This window comes from Melozone crissalis, unplaced genomic scaffold (assembly GCF_028551555.1).
Source record: "Melozone crissalis strain CALT ecotype California unplaced genomic scaffold, PUWL_Pcris_2 ptg000033l_1, whole genome shotgun sequence".
Classification (NCBI taxonomy): domain Eukaryota; kingdom Metazoa; phylum Chordata; class Aves; order Passeriformes; family Passerellidae; genus Melozone; species Melozone crissalis.
The window spans coordinates 13,520,681-13,545,575 of NW_026535811.1; the positions used below are offsets into that span (position 1 = coordinate 13,520,681).

Below are 24,895 nucleotides of genomic sequence, written 5' to 3' on the forward strand. Positions count from 1 at the left end.
ATAATTGCTCCAGTTTAAGACTGAGGGAATAATTCACAATGCAAATGTTTCAGCAAAGGTGCAAGGCAATGGATATAAAATTCTCAATGTGTCACACTCAGGTTCATTCCCTACTTTACATTCTAAAGCACAACAATTCAAATGAAAAAAAACCCAAAAAATTAAAAAACAAACCCAAACACATTGTCGCTTAAAACCTAAGTTACAAAGACAGACTTTACTTAAGACTGTTCTTGATCTTTGGGCATACTATACTTCATGACTGATTGTATTTTTGATTAATTGACCTTTTTTCCACAACAGTAGCCATTCATGCTTTATACTGGAAAATGCTTGGTGGTGATGATATACCAGAATGTGAAAAATCTTCATGTGACCACAGCCCCGTCCTGAACAACCATAGGGGGAAAAAAAAAGATTTTTAAAGGCTTTAGATGGCCACAAACATAACAGTGAAAGTACATCCCTGATAGTTTTCATAGCAATGTCAGAAAATCAATGCAGGAAAACTATCAAATGGCTGATCTTCCTTTCTCTGCCAGGGTGTGGGTGACTAAAAGGTCCTGGCACACTCCAAAGCAATATGCAGAGTCCCTGCAGGACATGACTGGAGTGGGAGGACTCTGGCAATACGCAGCCTCCCTTTGAGTTAAATGTTGCCAATAGGAAAAGGGGGGAAAAATAGTTTGTTCTCTTTTTAATTATACCAAATGACTGCATTTGGAAATTATTGCCAACAAGAAGGTAGAAAAAGTCCAGTGTAGTTTTGAAAATATCTTGCCCGAAAGAAACAGCATATTTAAGCTTTCCTGAGACTGACTTTTAGTCCCTATCAGAGAAAATACCTCTGAGGATTGAGTTCAAGTTACAGCTGCAATAAGGCATGAGTAAGGTAGCACAGTCCAAGTAGAAACAGAAAGACTTACATTCAACTCGGACCTTGTGGCACCATAAATCCTGATGATATTTGGAAAATGAAAGAGTAATGCTGACAGAAGGGCAAGGAACAACCTTCCACTGTCAAAACTTTCTGAAAATTATGCTATTTGTTATTGTTCATCAGATGCCAAGAGAAAGCAGAGCCAAAAACTGTTTCACTTACAGACAAAGCTTAAAGTACTGGAAAATTTCATGCATTCATCATCCCTTCCCACCTCTGTTTCTACAAAAAGTAAAACAATAATAATCTTCAAAAAATCAAGGCAAAATAAAACAAAGCCAAAAACATTAAATGGACCCAGCACCGGATCTTTTCTCATATTTAAAACTGCAAGATCACATGTTCAAGTCTATAGGGCTGCATGCTTTAGAAAGTAAAAACCCACATTAAGAGAGCTTGCTGCCTTTAATGAATGTGTGGATCTCACAAACTCCATTCTTTTTTTCTGGCAACTTCCTCTGCTGATAGGGTTAATCAGGCAAGTGCTTGCCTATTCAGTCCTAAGGGACTGGTGTGTGAGACACCTAGATTCACAAAATGTGCATCTTCTACACCTCTGCTCAGTGCTCAGCAAGGGCTGATAACTTCTCAGATGGCAGTGAAGTTTAAATACAGCTAAACATCACTGCAGCTCAGCTCCATCCTGAGTAGCTGGAATATTGGAAATCTCTGGCTTCACAGGGCTCATTAGGAGCTAACTCACCTCATTAACTTTTTGCATTACTGCAGCCACACAATCTCCAGCAGCCAAGCCACCACTCGGTCAGCAGGCCTTTAAGGATCTCAGCCATACACCCTTCATTCTCCACGGACATCATCAATCTCAATGATTCTCAATCCCACTCCTGAGCAATTAGCTCACTAAGGCTGAAGGCACCTTCAGTGATGTGTGCCAGCACAGGAGGCAAGGCTTCAAACACCAAAATCCAGCCCTGCCATCTCAGGTTTTCCCTTCTGGGTACTTTGTGAGACTGAGACCTGCTGGCTCTTCTCTACTTTTACTTTTTGCTACAAAAAGAGAACCTGTATCTGTTTGCATAATGGATGTATGCATATGAGATTGCTTCTGAGAACATTCCAGCCATTCCTTGTTCTAGCAACAAGAGAAACAAAACGACACAGAACACAGAAAAAAGACAAGTTGAGGAAAGAGGATGAAGCATTACCCTGTTCTAAATTCATTAATATTTATATCTTCATCTATGACAGAAAGGAGGAAGAACAGCTTATACTGCCCAGGATCATAACACCAGCTTTCTCATGTATGGATTCAGGGAGGCAAGCGGGAGCGTTCCTGCAGGTAATTAGCCTTGACTGCTAATCACATCAGCCAAAAGTGATGAGAAAATTAGTCTGATGCTCTTCCTAGACTCCCAGAGCAGCACTGCTGGTTACTGTGATGCTCTGATGCACAGCAACCTGCAATACATCCTCACTACCACACGGACAGGACTGGCAGTAACCACAGCCCGCCTTTGGAAAGGACGGAATAAAGGATGGAATAAAGGAAAGGATGGAATAAAGCCAGTGCCTCTTCTACCCCAGGACCATGTTTCCTTATGGGTCAGATAGGGCAGATAGCCAGCTCCTCACTCACCCCATTGATCTGCCCTCCCACTACAACAGCACAAAGCAAAGAGGAGCAGTAATCATTTGCTTCATCTTTTCAGAGTCAGCATTTGCCCGTTTTGAAGTTTTCCAGAAAAAGAGAAAAGTCATGATTCAGTCACAATGAACCCAGTGAGAGGTGGACAAGGACTTGGATTAGCATTTGTCTGCATCCCTTGTCTACTAATTCTTCTAAATATATATTTAAAAAGCAAATATACCACCACATCACTGCATTTTCACATGACCTGTCACCTGAAGTCTTATTCACTGCTGAAGGTACAGAGTCAAGTCCTAGCACACAGATATTGAATATTCACCTTATGAGAAACAGTTCCCAAAAGCTGACAGGGATGGCACAAAAGCTGTATGTTAGATACACTGAGCACAGGAATCAGTCCCAACTCTGTCACTCAAGGAAAAGACTCTGAACCCTTTCAGGGTGGAGGACTGTGTCACACAGATGGCAAAGGCCTAAAACAGATGGTACAAGAAAGGACTTGGAAGCAAATGACAGTCAGGAATGGGATGGGCCAGGAGACACAGGGACAAGCAGGCTGTGAATTGAGGAGGAAGGCTGATACAGAAAGTCTCCGAACATGAAGCTCAGCCCAGCCAGCTAGGATGAGCACACTGGAACTGAGGTAGTAGCTCACCTGAGAGCAGGCAATTAGTTTGTGTGCCCTGAAACTCAACAAAGAAAATGGAGAAAAAATAAATCCTCCTGAAGATTGTCTTCTCAAGCCAAGATAATGACAGCTTAATTACACCGGAACTTGCTAAGTTTCAGACTTAAAAAAAAGCACTCTGTAGGATTTCAAAGGATGGAAACACAGAATTTAATAACTGTTACTACTAAACCTTATAGAATTTAAGTGAAAAGCAATTACCCGTAGATGTCAGACTTTCAACCGCTGGAAGATTGGAGTAATTTGATTTCCCCTCATATAAACATTTACATAAGCCAGAGGCTGTCAGGGGATTTAACCATGGGAGTTCTACGTCAGAAGAGTGGGATTTCCAGCATCTATTTCCAGATCTGTGATCCAGGCCACCCTATTTCCTCTCCCTCCACCTCTCTCCCTGCCACAGCACAGGCTTGTTGTAAGCAGCTTTCTGCCAGAAGAAGGTTGGATGATTAAGGTAACTACCTCACAAGGCTCAAGGATTATATCTTCATCTTCACTGACCCAGAAATAACCTTAGAAATAAAAAGCAGGACTCTTAGTGAAAATGCCTGGAGACTGGGGGCAGGAAGGAACAAAACCATCCCAGGAGGTCATGCCATTTCAGGGGCCAGTTGGCAGCAGACCATTCCAAGGCACTCCTACCAGCTTTCCTAGCAGCAAATCATGCTCTCACAGGTATCAGGGAAGCTGCATTTAAACAGTTCATGTGATCAGGACCTCTTCACACCACCCAGACTGCACAAATCATCAAACCATTCCTCTGCATTTACTAGAGGTTTGGACTTGCCTCCAAAGCAAAGACAATTCTGATTCAGGTGGCTTCCTACCAATTTCAGCCATTATTAGGCTACTCTGGCTTCCTGGCTCCCTGACCAAAGAAGACACACAGGATCCTAGAAATCTTTGCAGTCCAAAGTGTTCCTTTGGTACAAACCACCAGCAGAGGACCAATAGCCCTGCAGCTCCAGGCTGTCCTCCACAGCAATTAGGTCTCTTTGAAGGAGCAAGAACATTGTTCCTACAGATACAGGACTTTATCAGAATTGTCAGAGGCTGCACATGGCTGAGACACAGCTGAAGTGGCAATGTTGCTACTCTCAGTTCCTACAAACAAAAAGCTACTTCAGTACCACTTGTCCCCTTCTCTTTTAAGATAACACACAGTACATGCCCTTCTCCTCACCTCATCCATGCTAACAAGTTTTACAGTCAGCATCCAGCCAGGTATGGAGGCAAAAGTCCTGTGATTTAATGTTCCGCCATGTCTGTCTGCTCTTCAGCAAGACACCCCTCTAAAAGGAAGGCATGATTACTACAGCTTGCAAAATGTGATTCCTGCATTTTGATCCTCAAAATGGCTTGACAGGAAAGAAAACTGCTTGTGCTTTACCCAATCAGTCCCACTACAGCTTCTGCAAGGCAGAGTACTCTCACTCCTCAGACAGAACACAATTAAGTCAGCTTCCTCTTAGCACTAGCTTCTCAAGGCAGAGCCAACATTAACAAGTGGGTTTGCTACACAGAGGGGAAGAATGCAATCCAAGCAGATATGAAAATACAAAGAAATTTAATAAGACTGAGCAAGGCAACACCCTTGAGGGTGAAACTATGAGACTGTCACATGAAGGAAAGCGTACCTGGAAAAGGAGGATCAAAGATAGCGGAAGAGATGAATGCAGTCTCTCCAGCAAATCAAATTTCTATTCTTTCTGTCGATTGTCTTAGTTTTTGTTTGTTTCAGGTGAGTGGAATAGAGGAATGACAGAACCTAAAATCCTGCTGGAGCAGATTTGCTCCAAACAAACATCTCACCAACAAAAGCAGATTAAAATAGGACACAAATCTCTTAAGAAGAAAAAGAGAACAGCCCTGGTTCACTGGCCAGTGCACTTGGTACAAGTGCAGCACCTGAGGCAGCTCACAGCACCCTTTCTCTGAGGTGATGCTGCACCAAACTCCCCATCCTGCAGGTGCAGGGACACCTCCCACCAAATGCCACAATCACAAACACAACAGCAGCTCCCCTCCTATTCATGTGCTGCCAAACAGAGTCTGAGTGTGCTAAACTAGGCCAATATCTTCCTTATTAACAAAGAAACTCTACACTCTCACTCCCTGTTCTGCCATCTCCTACCTCTCATGTAAAAAGTCCTCCTATGCCTTTATTCTCCGTTCACTTTGTCTCTGGCCTATTTCTGGGGTCCCCCTGGCCTGAGTTGGCATACCTCTGAACCAGGGGTTGCTGTTGCAGTTTTGATCCTTTCTTTCCCTGCCTGTTCTAGCTGCCTTTATGAACTCCAGCATTTCTCCAAAGTTAGAGCTCTTTCTCTCAGCAGTCTCCCCTTTAGCAGGGAATAATGAATATTACAGCTGATTCTCTCCCTCATTACAGGAGTTTTAACATCTCTAGAGTTACCTTTGACTGGTAGGACTCTCACTCATTCAGTAATGTAAGCCTCCATTCTGCCTTTGCTTGTCAGTTTAGAGAATTTCTGGCAAATCAAGCTACTCCTTCCCTATCTTCCCTAGCCCCCAAAACAAACAAGCAAAAAATGCCCATGAATGTCACACTTTTCTAATAACTTTCCTAGCACCTCATTTTTTACCTCCTGTAGTTACTATATACAGCCTCAATTCTTACTTTTACTCCGTTGGAAAGATGCAGGGTTTGTGCAAATTAGTCTGAAAAACCCAGTGTTCCTTTTGCCATGAGTCCTTCATCATTTTTTTTTAAACAAGTGAAGAAATGCCCAAGGTTAAAAAATAATATGCTATATCACTAGACCAATTACTGGCTACTCCTGTCTTTTGTATCACACATCAGTAGAAAAACTCCATGAAAATATAGGCTTGGAAAAGAAAAAAGAATCATTAAGATTATTATTTTACAGGATTCCAGAATTCATTTTTGTATACGAAGGAACGCAGAATAATAAAAAAAAACACAACAGCCAGAGCCTGTCACAGTTGACTTTTAGCCAAGAACTCTAACAGCCTCCAGCAAAATAAATCCACCTTTCTAGCAAAATAAAAACCTCAGCATCCTCCTCTACCTTTAACAGGTTAAGCCGTTCATTACAGGCCCACAAGGAAGCTCAGGGATGCTCAGTGAGCAGCAAAACAAGCAGAGAAACCATAATTACAAGGAAAACCTTTCCACAAAGTGTCAAGTATCCAAATGAGAAGGAACTGAGTCTTTGCAGACATCCCAACTTGACCGGGATGCTGAAGTCTCCTATCATGTGTGATTCAGAGTACAGAGAGACTTTTATAAACTTTAGCTGCTGATCACTCAGCACAGTTTTTGACAGCAGCATACTCAGGGGCTGGCAAGAACAGCATTGCTCAGTCTGGGATCTAAGCAAATTTTGAAAGCTGAGAAACACAACGCTGGGGCAAGGTTTCCAAGCAGGTTCCTCAATCAAGGAGTTTAGCACCAAACATTTGCATTTTCATTTATTACAGAAAACTCAAGAAATCAAGCATGCTAGTTTTTTTCCACTCTACAGTTAGCAGGTTTTCCTGCTAGTTCATATTAGGCTCAGGTCATCATACAGGAAGAAATGGAAAGCTTGGAGATGGAGGAATAACAAGTTCTGAAACTCAATAGTACCAGAAGCAAGATCCTGCAACACTTGGCAGCTAACAGAAAATTCTGCTTTGAACCACTGGCTCATCAGACAGAAGTGTAAAAAAGGGGAATCTTAACACAGACCTGATTACCACCATGATGAGAGCAATCAAAGAGGGGATGTGAATTCAGAATGTAACACACAAGGCGTGAGGTGCTGGTGCCCCCTTCCAATTCCTCCCCTGCATAACCAACCTTCACAGAAAAAACACCTGCACATGTCAAAATTCAGCAGGTTTTACTTTAGTTTTGGGCTCTTGTTGTTGGATTTTTATTCAATGTAGGGATTTACAAGTTTCCTAAATAATTGTGCTTAAAACACCTAAACTTGGGAAGTTTGGAAACGGCTTGATACACTTTGCTGTTTCACATGCTGTCTTCTGGGACACAGATTTTCACTCAAGGACTGTTTGTGTGATGCCAAGAAAACATCCCTCATCTTTGTGGGCCAAGTCCTCCTGGAACCTCTTTGAAAGAGATTAAAAAATAACCTAGTGAAATGCCAAAGTAGCTGGGATTCTTATCTCCACTCAATTTCCCCCTCCCATTTCTCAGAGGAGAAGGGCTGTTTACTTAACCAGCAGATTACATTTGTGGATCAAAGGACGAGGGGAATCCTCCCTAGCTCACACACCCCATCCACATGCAGATTTTGGAGCACAGTGTATGGCAACACAAATGAACTACCCCTATATTAAGTCACCAGATGTAATCCTGACAGCAGCTCCAAGCTCTTGGTTTCCTCCCCCTCCTCTGATCTCTCTCTTTCTGCTGCCTCCCTCTCCCTTTGCTTTGATGACTTTGACAGCCAAGTTCTTGGAGAGTTACTCCAGGTTACAACGTGTCACCTTTAATGGAATTCAAAGCTTTAATTCAGAAAGTGGCCACTCTTGACCTCCGGCCCCACTGCCACCCACTCTGCCACCCCCCTCCTTTCTCCATTGCCATGGAAATGAATGGCTGAGCGAAAAAATGGGAGCAGGCAAAGTCTAAAGCTTTTCACAGAGCCCCCAAAAGAAAGATGAATGAAACTCATTCATCACTGAGCAAGGGACCCAGAGAGCAAGCCAGAGGCAGAGCAGGCAAGGGAGAGAGACAGCCTGAGATAGAAAAGGTTACCTCATGCAGGAAGTTATGTGATTTGAAAAAGAAAAGCACAGGAGGTGTGAGGGAACATAGTTCACTTGCAAAAACTACAGATTCCACCAAGAAAGATGCTGGTTTGGGGAGCAGGGGTGGTTTCCTCAGCCCCTTCCCAAGATAGAATTTCTTAACACAGGATTACCAGGAAAACACAAAAATTTGAGGGGAGAAGGGAGAAATTCCTGAAAAGAAATCTCTGTGAAAGTCTGAAGGATGCACCACTCATGGAAAGGAAAAAATATAATTACAAACAAAGCTGTGTTTTTAGTGTTTAAATTCGGTCCAGCAAATCTACTTTAGAGAGAAGTCATCATTCTCCTGATGCATACACCTGCCTTTCCTCCCCATCACCTCGGCATCACATATCACATTGATTTGTCTTCACGTGTGCTATCAATCAAATTCCAAAGCCATTTGTAGCACTAGGGAGTAAAGCACTCTAGAAGCAATAGCTTCATTCACTCAGACATAGCACCAGTTTTCCAGGGCGTTCCTCCAATTTCCCCATTTCTTACAACCTCACTACTACTGCAAAGAGCTCCTTCTTTTCAGAGCACCTGAATCAAACAATAATAATTACAAACACAGCCAAAGGACACCACATATCCCAACGTCAGATGAAGGAAAACGTGCTACTGCATGCTGTCTTACAGAGCTGAGGGAGCTTGCTGATGCCAGTGACAGAGAGAAAGGGAGAGGGACAGAAAGGAAAGTCTGAAATGCAGCAGCTCCAAAGAGCTTAATTTGCCTGCACCACTTGAAAAAGAGATAAGCAGGACAGAAGGAAGGCAACAAGCTGTGACAAGTGACTCCCTAAACCCAGAATCTTTTGCAAAGGTATTAGATAAGAGTGTCATAGATTATACTAGGATATTTATATAATTGATGACTTCCCAGAATAACCAGTCAAAATTCATCTTAAGCATGCCAAAAATCAGGCAGAAGCCAGCAGGGCCTTTGGGGATGGTTATGGGAGAAAAGCTGTAAAGGGCAGATCTCAGTAAAAGGCAAATTCTTACCTAAGACTGCCTTCCAGCCTCATCCCAACAGAGAAATAACAATGCAGTTCTCCTTTTCAGTGAAGGCCAGTCCAAAGCTTACCCATTAAGCACAACTCGGAAGAGAGCCTACCTAGAGATTAAGTGATAACTCCAGGAGATAGCTGCCCCTTGCAGAGTGATTACCATTCCAAACCGTGAGATTCTTTTTCCTCCTTCCTAAAGCTAATGAGGCATGATTCTCTTTCATTCCTCCAATCCTTTTGCCACTATTTAATTCCTCTTTTTTAGCATTCGAGTGAAAAGGTATCACCCAAGAGGCAGGAATCATTAAACTTGATTCAATGTTAATTCAGGGAACTGGATGCCAAGCCAAGCTTCCTGGGAATGATGTTAGCACCTCTGCTGGCCACAGAGATCACACTCAAGCTTCAGCCTTTGGTTAATCTGTATGACCCTCCATGGTGGCTCACAGCCTGCCCCAGCCTGAGCTACCCTGAGGATTTCTCAGGCAGGGAAATCCAGGCACACAAGCAGAAACACTCCCTTCAGTGAATACACAATATACAGCCTGGGAAGCACAGTAAGAGGTAGGCAGTATCTTCACAAAGCTTTTTGAATAAAGAAAAACAGAATTGGCAGCTTGTATACAAATTAACTGACACTAAAGCTGGCATTCTCCATTGCTTCCAAATCTCTCTTCCATAGCTATCAAAACACATCTATCAAAAACAGAAGTAGGCACAGGTACCACTCCTTTTCACCTGCAGAATGCCTACTGTTGAGGTGGTGTTTTTATTATTTTTTCATGCCCTGTCATTGGGGATTCAATCCCTCCCAACACACAAAGGTTTGCTGAGACCACAGGTATTGCCCATTAAAGCATGGTGAGGCACATCCCACTGCAGAGGGATGCCAGCACTGAAGGCACAATGCAGAATTGCTGCTACCCCTCTGTGCCTTGTCCTTCTTGAGAAACAGCTCTGCTAAGGTGGAAAAGCTGCAAGTAATGCAGGACCAAAGGGAGACAGCCCTGCAACACAGCTGAGGGGGAAGAGACCAAGAAACCCAGTGATGGTTCCTCATATCTTGTCTCATCTTCTCCAAGCCTCTAACCCACAGATCTCTTCCTTTCTCCCCACCTCCATGTAGCTTTGCCTATTCAAAGCTGCAAATACAAAGAGATCACTTTGGAAAGGTTTTTGCTAGTTCTAAAAAAAATAAATCACTGTTTATTCAGGGCATTGCAAAAGTTGATGATGGATGATGCTATTCCACACAGAACAAGCACACAGCTGTGGCATAACAAACTAGTGTTACTGTTAAGAACAGATATCAGTAATATTTTAGAGTTACCCTCTAAATGTTCTCTCTGGTGGCCTCAGGCTACGGCTCTGAATTGCCCTGAATGAAGATGTCTCTGGTTGATTCCTGCTGTAGGGCAGCTCAGGTCAGCTCTGTGCCTGCACATCTGTTTAACATCAACAGACAGATTTTGGAAGCAGCAAATTGTGCCACAAATGGCTCCACAGAGGTGGGAAGCCTCATTTGGTCTTCAAAGAAACTTCCTACAGTAAATTTAAGAACTTGAGTGCGCCAAACATGAAGGACACCTGCATGTCATTAAGTGCTTACTGCTGAGCAGACAGCTTTCTGGGTCACCATCTGTTCATCAAGAGCACCAGCTCCTGGCTGCCTCTCCCCAGTTCAGTGTGCTCCAGGCTTTGAACTCTCTTTGGCAGCTCACAATCACTCAAAAGGTAGCATGGATGGTTCCTCTGTGTCAGCAACACAAATCAAAACACGGTGTCCCACGAGGGAACAATTCAACAGGCACAGCTCAGTAAAGTCTGTTTAAGGATTTTAGGAGCTAATCTGAGTAGCTCATAGTGTATTATGCCTCTGTTTGTGGTATCTACTGCTGCCCTTCTAATCTCATCAAGCTGCCTGCTTATCTGTAGTTATTTGGCTCAGGTAACACTTATTGTGAGTGAGTGTTGTTTGAACAAATGTCCTCTCCTGTGCTAGCAAGTTCCCTACCGAGGCAACTGCTCACAGAAAAAAGTTCAAAATTAAGACCCCTAAACAACATAACTTGTTGAAAACACTGTCTGTAGCAACAGGAGGAGCTACCTGCATAAAGCTGGAGAATAAATATCTCACCACCTCTAGAAATCCAAATTACTTTCCTGCTGCTCCACAGAATCCAGGCTGGCCCAATCCTGGCACTTCTATCCAAAGTTTTCAGCCTTAAGTTTCAGCCTCTTGAAGTTGAATCACCAGATAGCTCCACTAGATCAACACAACCATCAAAACAGGCAAAATTAATCATATAGAGAAAACAAAAGGGTCCTAATGGCTCCCAATGCTCACTGGGGAGAATGATCCTTCTGTGAAACAAAGCAGGACAAAGAGAGCAGAGGCTGCTCCAAGGTCAGTGGAACTGATGTATAACCACCTTCCACATCACAGGCTGACAATTTCTGCTCTCTTGCCCCCTGTCCTCCCCACCCAAGCTGTATTATACAGTTTAAGGACTGGCACAGTTCCATATTCTGAGAGAGGAACAAACAAATTTTCCCATTTGGGAAAATCCTGCTTGGTATTTGATGTTCCAGAATCTTCTTAAATAAAGCCAGCAGTTTATTATAGCTATAGCCAGTGCTCAGATTGAACTAGAGTTCAAAGCTGCTAAGCTTCTTCGTTCTTCTCAATGAGAGGAAAATCAGCATGTCTCTTGATTCTGGAAACAGAACTGGCTTATCCACATGGCCAGAAAAGCATGTGGGTCCCTTGATTCTGGAAACAGAACTGGCTTATCCACATGGCCAGAAAAGCATGTGGGTCCCTTGATTCTGGAAACAGAACTGGCTTATCCACATGGCCAGAAAAGCATGTGGTGCTCCCATGAGCAAAGGAAGCCTATAAAGCTGACACTTCCCTCCACCCCACCGAAACACAATCCACCTATCTCAAAAATGCATGTTTTCCCTCATTCAGATTCACCTTTCTAAGAGGCTTCATGTGGGTGAGATTTGAAGAGAGGAAGATAATGCCTGGATGGAGACCTGCTGTGCCCAAGGACCTGGGTTTCAGGAATAAGGGCTTGGGGCCTGCCTGTCTGCTGTCAAGAAAATATCTCTTGATTGGAAAGGAAAGCATGCACTTAGCTAGCACTCCAAAAAGACAAGGTAAGCAGGAGAAAAAACACAAAGAAAACAGAAAAAAACTACCAACAACCAAAAAAAGTCTAGAAAGGAAAGAGTAAGCAACTCTCTACTTTGCTGACCTCCCATCGTGGCCCTTTTAGTTTCTATGGTGCATGTTTCTCTGTTCCCTCTGCTTTCCACATGATGTTTGACTCTATTTCTCTAGGTTTACAGGAGCCAAGCTACAAATTGATATGATAAAGGGCAACACAAGAGGTGTGACTTGCAACATGTCACAGCCTTTGTAGGAAGCAAATTGGCACCTAAATTACAGTATTTGCATATTACAGTTAAAAAGGGAACTCAATTACTTGCTAAAGCAGCACACATTTGCTATCTTCCAAAACACAACTTCTGCTTCCCTGACCTGCCCACATTTCACCCCTGAGACGCTGAGAAAAACTCTTCTGTCAAGACAAAATGGATGTCCTTATGCAAAAGGCCCAAGTTAGCTCCTTGTACCAATCTTCTGGTATCCACAACTCCACATTTGCTATTTACACTTTGTAAGATGAGAGATCCACTGCCTTCTAAGGAAAGCTTTTGTGAAATTATCATCCTGCCTTGCACCATCAACACTGTAATATAGTAAATTAGTTTGTAATTGAATTTTTCTTATCGTAGCTTTCCCCAACAAGTTAAGAGAGGCCCTCAGTGCTTGTAATTTTTCTTCCCTAGGAGATATTTATAATGTGGTTATCTGTTCTTCTTGAGTTTGTCAGGCAGACTAAGCTCTTTAAGCTGCACACCAAACTTTCTCCAGGCACCAGTTTGCTGAAGAGTTTTTTCTTTCCTTTCATTTTTTTCTTTCGCATCTTTTGAGAATGTTGACACCAACACAGGATGCCTTATCCTGGTATTCCCATCATTACCATGGTCTGACCCTCTCAGGCATATGCCTAAGATTTGGTTTTAGACTTTTCTCCACAGCACTACATTCAGAGCCCATCTGCCAATTCCTGCATCCTGTGACCCCCTAAAATCCTTTTTAATCACTACTTTCCAGAAATTTCCACTACATAGGTTTCATTCATACCTACAGAGATGGAAAGGACTAGAACATGCTGTGCTAAGCCACTTGCATCATTATTTTCAGCATTGAAACGTGACAAGGAAAATGTCACCCAACCCCACGACAAAGACTTAGACACAAAAAGGAACAGGTGGAAAGAGGCTCCCTGCCTTTTCCTGACATCTTTCCCTGCTTCCAGAAAGGTAGAAAGAGGTCCTCAGCAGCCTCAGACTGTTAATAATTACTCCAACGCTCAGTTAGTAATGACTTTTGCAATATTTAACATTTTCCTTATAGACTAAAGTCTAATTCTTCATTAATTTTTAAAAGAAAAAAATTAAAACGTGTTTTCAGTCTTCAGCTTTAAAGGAAAAACTTGAAAGCATGACCATCGGGTTACATTAAAATAATAAAAACCTCTGCAGAAGGCCAGAACAAAGAATCCCATCGTTGTTTTGGATTTTCTTCATCTAGAGATTTTTAGGCAAATATCCTGACAGGAAAGGGGGAGGAGTGGGGCTGTCAGTACTGCATTCAGTGAGTATAATTACACTGAATTAGTGCTAAGGGGTTTAGAGAGAGGGGGAAAAATACTATTCCACAGAGTTAATATAAAGTGGGCTTTCATGTACATACAAACCCACAAGGAGCAAGCTGCTGCCTGCTGAGACCCATTTGGGAGCCAAGGGATTGATCGGGCCAGGCCAGCCCTCGCTGCACAGAAAAGCTGCACTTGTGAATTACTGTAAAGCAGCATTCACATGATTGATGGGTTTGCCCCCACCACCACATTTGTCTCAAAGATCCATTTTGTCTTCTGTGGCCACGGTGTGAATTAACCACACTCACAATGGCTGGCTGCATTTCGCCAGGCCGATCCAAGGCCCCGGCGCTCCACGGAGCTTTTATCTCAGGCAGCTCTGGGACTGGGAAATGGGGAAGGGTGCTAGTGAACACCCAGGCTTCTGAGGAGCACCAGCACATCAACCTCCTCTGCCACCAGACCAGCCAGCTCACGCCTGGGGAAGGCTCTGAAGAAGCCATGCCTCTGAATTCCCCTGCAGTCTGATACTACACCCACTTATCCTGACATTCCAGGGGCCACAAGGTCTAATTATTTCACCTCTTGCCTTCTTAACCCAGTATGTTTTCAGCAATAGATTTTTTTTCTCCTTTTTCCCAATGAAGAGCAAGAGGAAGCCTGAACTCTGTATCCAGTAAAAGATCCAGAGACTCCACACAATTTGTGATGCGATTTCTCCTCAAGGCTCAGTAAAAGTAATTAGGATAGCAAAGAGAATGGGAGAGAACAATCATACATGGGCCCAGATCATGACCAGCTTTTTAAAATGTCCTGAAATGTTTTGAATGGACAGTATGACACAAGAAGCTGGAATTTTTTAAAGCCCAATCACACCCCTGCTTGGAGACTGTCCCTCAGCATCCCAGGAACTGATTTTTCAGCCAGGGATAAATAAATCTCTGTCAACTGCAAACTGCACTGGACTCCTCCCAATTCCCTGGAAGGTACTACATATATGAATAACATTTTCATTCTGTTTTCCTTTATGTGGTAGATACACCGAGGAAAAGAAAACCTCAAAAAAACAAATAATAGCATTAAATACTATTAGCTACATCAAGTTTGCTGCACACAAGCAAAATGTAATCTTCCTACACTCAACTCTGCCAAAGCATTTCACAGGGCATCATTTCCTTTCTCTTGCCCTGGTCTTCCATCAGAACACGTCTAATCCTACAGCACTTCCTCTGTATTCACAGTCTTGCTCTAGCCACAAGGATAAAAGGGAAAAAAAACGATGCATTGTTACTGCAGTCCTTGGTGTCCCTGCACTCACACCATTTCTCAATCACTACCTGCAGCATCCACTGCTCCCCACAGTGTGAGAGCCCTTTTTCCCAGCGCCACCATCCCAACAGCTGTCCCAGGACTGGTCCTGGGAAAAGGCTCCAAGAGCATGACAATGCAGCTTTTTTTCCAATCAATATTAGGCCTGGGAGCTTCCCATGATGTCCTGTCTAGGTTTGGCATAGCACATCAAAGTCCTCTCCTCAGGTTCAGAGCACCCTGCAATCAATCCTCTCTGGTCCTTTCTTGGACACCATCTTCATCTGCCTCTGCAGCTATGGTAGATGTCCCAGGAATCACAAAGTCAAATGTTTTGAGAGGTCTCTGCCTCTCTGGGAGCCTCCCCAGCTCCAAACCAACGAGCCTCCAAGGAGGCAGATGCTGAAGTTGCACCAAAAGGGGTCAAGCACATTTTAGCCACTACACCCAACTCCCACTTGGAAATCCTCACACCAAAATGTGCCATAACTGAAAGCACACAGTAACTAGGTCAGTCCCTTTGCACAAAACAACTAGTATAAGCCTCAGCTGTCCTGGACTGACTGGGTTAAAAGATGAACACTCAGCACTCTTGGCAGCAAATAGGAACTGCTCTCAGACAGTCTCCTGCTACCATACACTTCCAAATTTTGTATGTGTGCATTTTATTAACCTCAAAGGACAATGTGTTCCATTTTACAGTGAAAAACTCTCTCAATTGCAGAGAAACTGATTTTTCCAGACCCTTTTGACTTCTCCTGACTTTGGCTGCTGTGATTTGCCTGCTATACACACATGCTGTGTGCTTCACCACACACACAGGGAGAGAGGAGAATGGGATCACTGGTAGGTTTCTCTGGGGCCTCACAGAGCTGCTGGAAACCTGCAAAGCACACACGTGGAAAAGCACACCATCAGACAACATCATTGATGCTGCATGAGCTGTGGTGAGCACCAGAGTCAGCACTGCTGTGCTAACAAGGCCACCACATCCCATAGACCAAGCTGAAGGCTCACTCCAGTCCCAGGAGGCTGGCAGTCCTTGTTTCTACCTGTCAAATGACAACAACATTTCCACTGAACTCTGACCAGCACACTAAATTCTTACCTCCCCTACAAATCCTCTAACAGTGCAGTTCAGGGCAGTGCTATCAGCAGCTGGATGTCAAACACAGGTGTGCTATTCAGAAAGGCCAAGTTATTTCATTTCCAAAGCCTTTGCACAGTGGGGCACCATCCAAACCAGGCACATTTTTCCTCAAGTTCCACCTAAACAATAATTGACTTTAAATAAAAGCTATTTGTTGTCACTCCTTCATTTTGCCACGCTGAGAGGCACGGTGGGCATTTGTTATAAAAGCTCCACCTCCAAAAGCAGAAGGTTATCTGCAACCTCAGCTGGCTTCTGTCACTCCTGGTGCTGTGTGTGTCACAGCAAAACCTGCAAGGCATTTAGTGACTCACATGCTGACAAGGAACACTAAGCCCTTGTGCCCATGCAGAGCACCCTCCATAAAAACCACTTGAGCTCATCAAGATTAGGAAGGAGCTCTTTCTTAAGTCCAGCCCAATCCAGTTAACAGGCTTATATGGAAATGCTGAGAGACAGGGCTGACAAGTGGCAGTGCACCCAACTTGCAAACACCAGTTTGCTAAAAAGGAAGAACGTGTTGGTGCTGCCCAGCTCAGGCTCAGAATTGGCTCTCTCCTCTTCATATACTTCTTTACAGATGTTTTTCTCTAAAGATATGAATTTAAAATTACTTGGGTGACCCTTGTGATTACTAATCACTGTTATAAATCTCATTCCAGTAGCACAAAGAAAGAAAACCAACTGCTAAAGACAAGTCCATTTCATACTTCCTGATCAAATAGCCTTTTCTTCCTGCTCTTGGCATATGCTTGCATAAGTTGATTTTCTTCTGCTAAAAAGATGCTGGCATGCATCAAAATAGAGAAAAAAATGCACAGAGATGTTTTGAGACTGCTTGTTGTGAGGCCAGCTAGTGATAAGACACCACTGTCCCAGCTCTCTCATTCCATCTGTGCCCAGGAACGCAACCTGGGGAAAGAGCTGTACATGACCTTCTGCTGAGGAGCAAGCACAGTGGCAGATGTCCAAGCCCTGCCCTCCCACCACTGCTGAGCATGCAGGATAGCTCCAAAATGAAGGCTGAAACAAAACCTCCCTCTCTTTCAATAGAGTTCCCTTGGGATTCCACACTTAAAATGTAATAACATTAAAGTGGCCACAACCTCAACTTCTTAAGACTTGATTTTCCATAATAGGAATCAGAAAGGGGGAAAGAGAAGAGAATAAACATCAATTTTGCAAATAATATAAATAATTCTAGGAGTTAAACGAAAGACATTTTACATGTGTAAGTGTTACTATGAGAAGTTAATATTAAAATAATTTTCTGTGAGATGCATGGAGACTAAGTCAGCATCAGACAAACTGAACACAGTCAGACTCAAGGGAAAATGGGTAGTTTGCACAGGACATTTTACTTCTGACAACATATTTGTTTTCAAATGGTTATGCATTTACCACAGCTGAAAAGCATCAGGGCAACAAACTAAATGTATATGGGTGTAATTAGCTCACATTTCTAATATCACAAACAGCTTCCTGGAGCACAGCTTGCCTAGCTGTTAATTGAAAAAAATAAAAACATCCCTGCCCAACAAGGTAGGAGCACAAAAATTATTAATTTATACAGCCAATCTAAATCACAATGAGCCTATATAAATATATATGTTTAATTTACATATATATTTAGCTACTTTGGTGGACCTTCAGATACTTGGGACCAGGCTTTTAGACAAAATGCTTAGAGGGAATTCTTCTGAAAAGGCAAAAACATACAATACAGCACACATACCAGCTAAGGAGGAAGAAGTCAGAAGGACAAATAGGACTTTTCAGGCTTTCCTGGCAGGGAGGTACAGGAGGGGAGAGTTTCCAGCTAGGAATGTTGAGCTATAGTTGTGAGAATGATAATACACAGCCTCCAGTTGAGACCAGGGCTGATCAATGTGAAATAGTTGGTGATCAAATGATGGCATCACCATTTTCCACAAAGGTGAAAGTGTGATAGTTTTTATAAATGATTTCTTATCAGTGTAACCAATTCACGTTGGTGGCAGTTAGTTTGAAGATTGCAGAAGGAAAATCTACAATGAGTAAGCCCCAAATAATGAAAAAGAATTGATCAAGGAATTGGGGCTGTTTCTAGACTTATTTCTAAAGTGAGGACTGCAACAGTTCAGATACATTTGCATAGGATGTAAACATAGCATTCTCTCTCAGTCATTTGAAATCTTCACACCACAGTCACTGCCTGATTCTGGTGTATGACTGGGAGGTCATTATCAGTGCTAAGAGAATCAGGTTTTAAAAATCACAGAATCTGGGAGTCACTTCTTTCTGTTCCCCGAGATCCATCCTTTCAAAAAGCATGCCAAGAATGACATAGATATTCTGAAATGATGCCAAAGTGCAATCACTGGTGATACTTCTGGTCAGTCAGAAAAAAAAAAATACTTTGCAAATGTAGTTTAAGAATTTATTCACTCACAGAATATCTTTAAGAAAATGGAAATGCAGCCCAAGTGAAACTAATAGGAGAGAACAACTTTGGCAGGTGAGATGTAAAATGGAGATTAGCGGGCCCAAGAGCAGGGCTGAAGAACAGGGAAGCAAATGCAGAGTGACAAGTAATAAGGGATTCCTCAAGCACACAGGAGACTGGGACTCCAGAAGAGCCAGTGGGTCCTGCAGACTCTCCTGATGCAAAGTCAGTGAGGGCAGGGAGAGAGATTGCACAGAAGTTAAATGGCTCCTTCCCCTGTTTTCACTTCAGAGCAGGGAAGGGAGATGCACGCCCCAGGGTTACACAAGTGCAGAACTGCCAGACAGAGTTAGGGGAAACAAAATAAAGCAAATGAAAAAAAGAAGCTACTTGAGAAATTTGATTGCACTAAACTGCATTTCCAGAGCTGAGAAAAGTCAGTAAAAGGCAAGTGTAAACCAGCCGGTCAGAAACAGGATACACAAACTAAAGAAGTCTAAGAAAGCACATTTTCCACAATGATAAATCATAACCTACAAATGACAACCCATTGACCTACTAAAAGGTTTTCAACACATACCCCGGCTATTTTTTACCAGATGTAAATTGTTCAGATTTTCAAAGACTTTGAAACTGTTAGGAGAGCTTTGTCATCTTAGGACAGGAGGTAACTGTCACTCTTTCAATATTAGCCAAGGAACAGAGACTCCCAGGATAACAATAATAATCTTTTCACACAAAAGGGGGATGTTTTAGCACCCAAAGTCCTGCCTAGGATCAGTGTTGCAGAAGGCATTTGTGAAGTACCTGATAGAAAGAATGGAAAACAAGGCCACAAAAAACACACTGCCCATATAATGTGGTGCTAACCAACAGTATGGGGGTCCCTGTTCTCACAATCTAGGCAACTGGACAACACAAACACCAGATAAAATTCATCACAGACATATTGAAGTCTAATGGGGAAAATATATATATATATATATATATATATATATATATATATATATATATCTGCTTCCACTATACACCAGTCACTACTGAACTAACTTCTAGACATCAAAAAAGACAAAGTTCTGAGGACAGATGATGTCACATCCCTGTGCTTAGCAAAAGAGTCATTTCAGAGTAGACAAAACTTTGGAATAGCACTTCTAAAACTGTAAGCTGAAAAATGTAAAAAAAAATGTTTGACTGTGTAAATTAAAATTATAGAATGCTGGGTTAAATTTCAACTAAGTGTGATGGCTAAAATAAGGGCATGAATTGTGAGCTTAGAAATAAAGAAACTGAAATATTTTGTTGATTTAGAACAAGGCATGGGGCTGTAAAAGGCTACTGAAAATGAGAAACATGAGAGAATGTGTAATATTTATGAAAGGTGACCCACTGCACTATTTAAATAGAAGAGAGATTAAAGCAGAGACAAGTTGAGGTTATGAAAATAAGGACATTATGGACACATGAATTCAAAATTAAGATTCAGGAAACCTCAGCTACTCAGAGTAATGAAAATACATCTTCAAAACCTAAGCAGATTGCTTGTGGCTTATCTGCCCAGGGGAAAACCCCTTCCAGGCCTGCCCACATTCAAAGCCAAGGAAGATGAACACTATTTGCAAAGAGTTCTAACAAATCCACAGTCTGGTTTTTAAGAAATCCACATAATACTGGTTTTACAGAACTCAATTCCTGCTCTTTCACACCTTTTATAACTGGACTGAAGGGAGGGGTCCATGCCTAGATAAAAGCCAGGCCCAACTCTCAGACTGACCCAGCTGCTCCCACAGAAGCATTTTCTGCCTTCAGTGTTTTTAGCTCTGCAAGGCAGCAAAGCTGGGACCACAAAGGAATCTGAGCAAGGAAACCAGAGCTCAGATTCCAGCTGCAGCCTGGAAGTTCTGCTACTCCAGAAAGTATTTAGACCTAGAATATATCTTTTAAATCTGGAGGAATAGAAGACAGATACAAATGAGATTTAAAAAATATCCCTTTCATTTCATACCAATCACACTTTGCATCAGGCAGTGAAAATCTTATTCTCTTATTCTTACCAGCTTATTCTCTCCCAAGGGCACTGATCAAAGGCTGAAATGTTTTTTGCAAGAGAAGTTATGATTATAAGGGGAGAATAAAAAGAAAGAAAAAAGAAAAAAATATATCAAAACATCCTGTCCTGTGAAGCAATTGAAAGGAAATGCACAAGTTTTGGGGGGGAAAAATGAAATAAAACTTATATTTTTGTGCAATTATACAAAAATAGTAGGAATAATTGCAAATAACAATTGCAAATTATTTCAACTGTTTCAAATTATTTTACAAATAGACAATTTTATAACTTATAATTATTGTAACTGTTTAAAATGTTTACAAATACTATACTTAGATTCTAATTCTCAAAGGTATGCTTTGAAGAACACTCTAAATGGATCAGGAAAGGATAAACTTGAGAAAATGCTCCTTGTTGCCCACTGCTGTATTCTACAACACTTATTTCTGAGACACAGTGACCATAAAAATGCCCTAATGAAGAGCATGAGCTGGACATGATAGGGCATCATGAAGAGCTTTCTGTAGCCAATGTGTCTATCCCAAAAGTAGGCTAAGTTCTTGTTTTCACTCTCTCAATGCCCTTTAAGTGCTGGAAGTGTTCAGATACAAACTGGAATTCCACTGACCTGAAATGACAGATTCAGTAACACAAAAATTTCCATTTCAATAAGCCTTAGCTGAAACATTTCAACCTCAATTTTTCTTGACTCAAGACAGATAATTTACACTTCACAGACTTCTCCTGCTCTGAGTTTTTTTGTTTGTTGCAGTTTAAATGAGACAAGAAATTCCCACCCACAATTACTTGAGAAATCTCAGTTGGTAAAATCCCAACTGGAATCAGAGCCTTATTGCACATGCTGAAAGTGTCAATGCATAAAGATGTGAACTTGTCATTTACAGTACATGTTGCACAATTGGTAACTCTAAAGTTATCTAACACATTTTTGCTAAGCATCCCTACATTTTCTAAAGTTTCTCCCAGCAGAGACTTGCTTCTGGGGTGTGTGTAAAGCATGATGTCAGGGCAAAGTCTCTACACATCTCCCTGTGCTCCTCCATAAAAACACTCTCCTGCCATACCCACTCATCCCACGGTTGTGGTTCGCACAGGAAAGAGGGGCTCTTATTTAAGGGACTTGCAGACAGGGTCATAAATAATTCAAACTGAAATATAGTACATAGCAACTAAATGAACAAAGTACATGCTATAAGATGACACCTTTATTTTTTAACCTACCACTGCTCTCTAAAGCTCTCACCCTTTGGGAATGCCAGTACAGAGATGCTGAATTTGGGCACAGAGAAGCAGCCAAAGAAAGGCCAGGAACACGTAGGACACCACATGCTCCACCATGAAAGAAGAGGGGTTTGTAAATGTTAACTCCGTTACAAAATACTGGAAGTGCCTATAAAGGTTTTTGAAAGCAGCTTCAAAATAACTTTTCTGGGCCAATATTATGAGTAAGAACAGGAAGTTCACTTTCCTATCCCTTTTGAACTTCTGATTTTTTTTTTTCCATCATGAAAGCATGGCAAATTTTCCAGGTAGTTACAAACAGAGAGAGAAAATGTTCCCCTCCTTCCTGCATTTCTGATTTCAGCCAACTTTACAAAACATTTCAGATGTTAAGCCCAGAAGATTTCTCCCTTCAGAGACAAATCCAAGGGTTGATCCCAATGGGAAGATGGAAGCCTCCACCTCTCATCAGGATAAGCTCAGAAGCTTCACAGCAGTAGCTTGTAATTCAGGGACAGGTTTGGCCAGGGGTTATGCACCCATTTATCTTGGGAAGTGGAGAAGAAATCCAGCGCATCATTAGCTTGACTCTACTAAAAAAGATTAAAAAAAATATATATAATAGAAGAGCACCTCATGCTTAAATAGGTCTCCAGAAATATACCAAGTGAAGCTGTCAAAGGCCCCCGGTAAATGTATTGCTAGAAAACTTTTCACAAGAGCTTTCATCCCACCCACTCACAAAGGCCATAGCCCTGAGCACATACTGTGTCATCAGAGAGTTTCATTTCCACTGATTATGTTAAACTTTTCAATGAAGTTTGCACGATCAAACAAAAGTTTCACAAGCACTTTTACACTCTGTCTAAGTAAATCCCACTGTTCTCAGTGAGGTAACTCAGAGCATAAGGATGCTCCAGCAATGCACAGGACACACACAGACTATAGCTCAAACTGGAAGTGATGGAAAGAAGACAATGGCACCTCTTAAAACAGCTCTAATCCCAATGACCACTCAATATTAATGAGTCCAAAATACAAGCTAAAACCCATGTCCCATTTAATGACAGACTCTTGAGCTAAACAAATATGAAGGGAGAGGAGCTTGCCTTTTCTTCTTTACCACCCCACAAATATAGTTTCCCATGGTATTTGCAAGCACAGCAAGGACCAAATTCAATGCAGACACCCCTACTTAGGCAGCCCATAATCCCTGCCAGCTCTTCACAAATCCTCTGCTGGTGGATGGCCTATTTGGGATTAGTGCTAGAAGGAAAATGAGAGCAACCTTCAGGCTCCCCTGAACTCTGCAGATCTCTGGTCAAACTGGCCAGTGGATCATTGTGCCGTAACCAGCTCCCACGTGGGTTTCGGATTTGGTTTGTGGGATTTTTATTTTTTGGTCCCTTCTGCTGCATAAATAAGCCTAGAAGAGGAGGAGGCCCAGAGCACAGAACAAGTATGCTAATGCCATATCATACCAACTGCCATGCCAGCAGCAATCACACACGCCTGCTCACACGCTCCTGCCAAATAATCACTTCAGCAAACATCAACCACAGAGATTAGCAAAAGCGTCTGACAACGCGCAAATCGGACAAGAAACACGGGCTGAAGGGACAGCTTAGCAAAGTGAGGATTTACTAAGTGAAATGACATCAAGTTCCTGAATCAAAGCTTGCAGCATTTTTGGAAGACTGCTGAAAATCCTATCTGTTGGCCTGTAGATTTTTTTTCCATCCGGCCGTCCCTACTGCGTATCAGCTGCAGCCAGACAGGCTGCTAATAAAAGCAAGTGACTCCTGCACAAAGGAAAATATCTCTCTGGCCTCTGGGAAGGCAGCAATCCAAGCAAACAGCCAGGCACTCAGGTGGCACAGGCTATTGGGGAGCAACCATGGCATCTCAGGGGCTTTTCAGCACCAAAAAGCAAGCTAAATCCCTACACAGTAAAAAAAAACCCTACAGGTTTTCCAGGTGAAACCATCCCAGGCAGAAAAAGAACTTCAGATTATTTCTGTTCAATGGGTTGGGGGGGTGGAGGGAGGCTACATTTAAACATGCAGTTTTTATTGTGCAAACTAAAGGAACAGAGTGTCTTTCTACCAGATTTAAGGCAGAATACCAGAACCATCTATTATCTCTAATTTACTAAAAGATGCTTCACTCCAAAGGTACTTTCAATGAAAGTAATGAGATTTTGCTTCAAGAAGCACAAGAAGAGTCACAACCATTTAGCAGCATAATAGTGCATTTGTATCTTATTTTGAAGAATTTGTTGCCAAAACAAAGGAGGAGGTACTCTTTCTAAATCTTAGACTGAATTACATATTCCTTATTCTGATGAAGCTCTTGCTGAAGCATCAACTTTGCCTGAATAATGTTTGGAGGACGTGTATGTGTGCCTGGTTAAAAATTAATCTCTTCTAGACAGGAAGAATATGATTTCTGGTGAGCTGAAAAAGAACTAAATATTGAAATGGAAGAAGCTCGGTTGTCTGAAAGCAAGCTGTGACTTTGTAGCACCATTGCACAGACACCACCATATCAGAACTTCAGAACTGCCATTTTTCTACCAAGGCTTTTTCTAAATCAATTCCTATCTTACTTTCAAAGACAACAAACCTTCCTTACGAGATGCATCCCTTACCATCTGACAAAGTGCCTAAATGAGCATTACAGAAATGTTAAAATGGGCATTTTGAGGCAATGTCACTCTTCCCACTGCTGCTCACATGCTGTAAACCTGCTAAAAAAAAGACAGAACACCTAAAATAGTTATCTTTAAAACTAAAGTTTTTGATACAACAAATACCTTTACACAATGTACTAAGCACATTTTGGATGCTCCTATCACAGAAGAAAAGATGCTACAGACTGTGAGCCTTCTGTTGTTGGCTACAGATGGGTGCATACATTTGCATTGCACTACTAAGGCTCCTTTGCACT

General features: G+C 42.1%; 1 protein-coding gene across 1 annotated transcript in view; it reads right to left on the reverse strand.

Moving 5' to 3' along the window:
• PTN (pleiotrophin) overlaps window positions 1-24,895 on the reverse strand; it is a 74,091-nt gene that overhangs the window by 43,365 nt on the left and 5,831 nt on the right. The gene's annotated exons all lie outside the window — the stretch shown is intronic.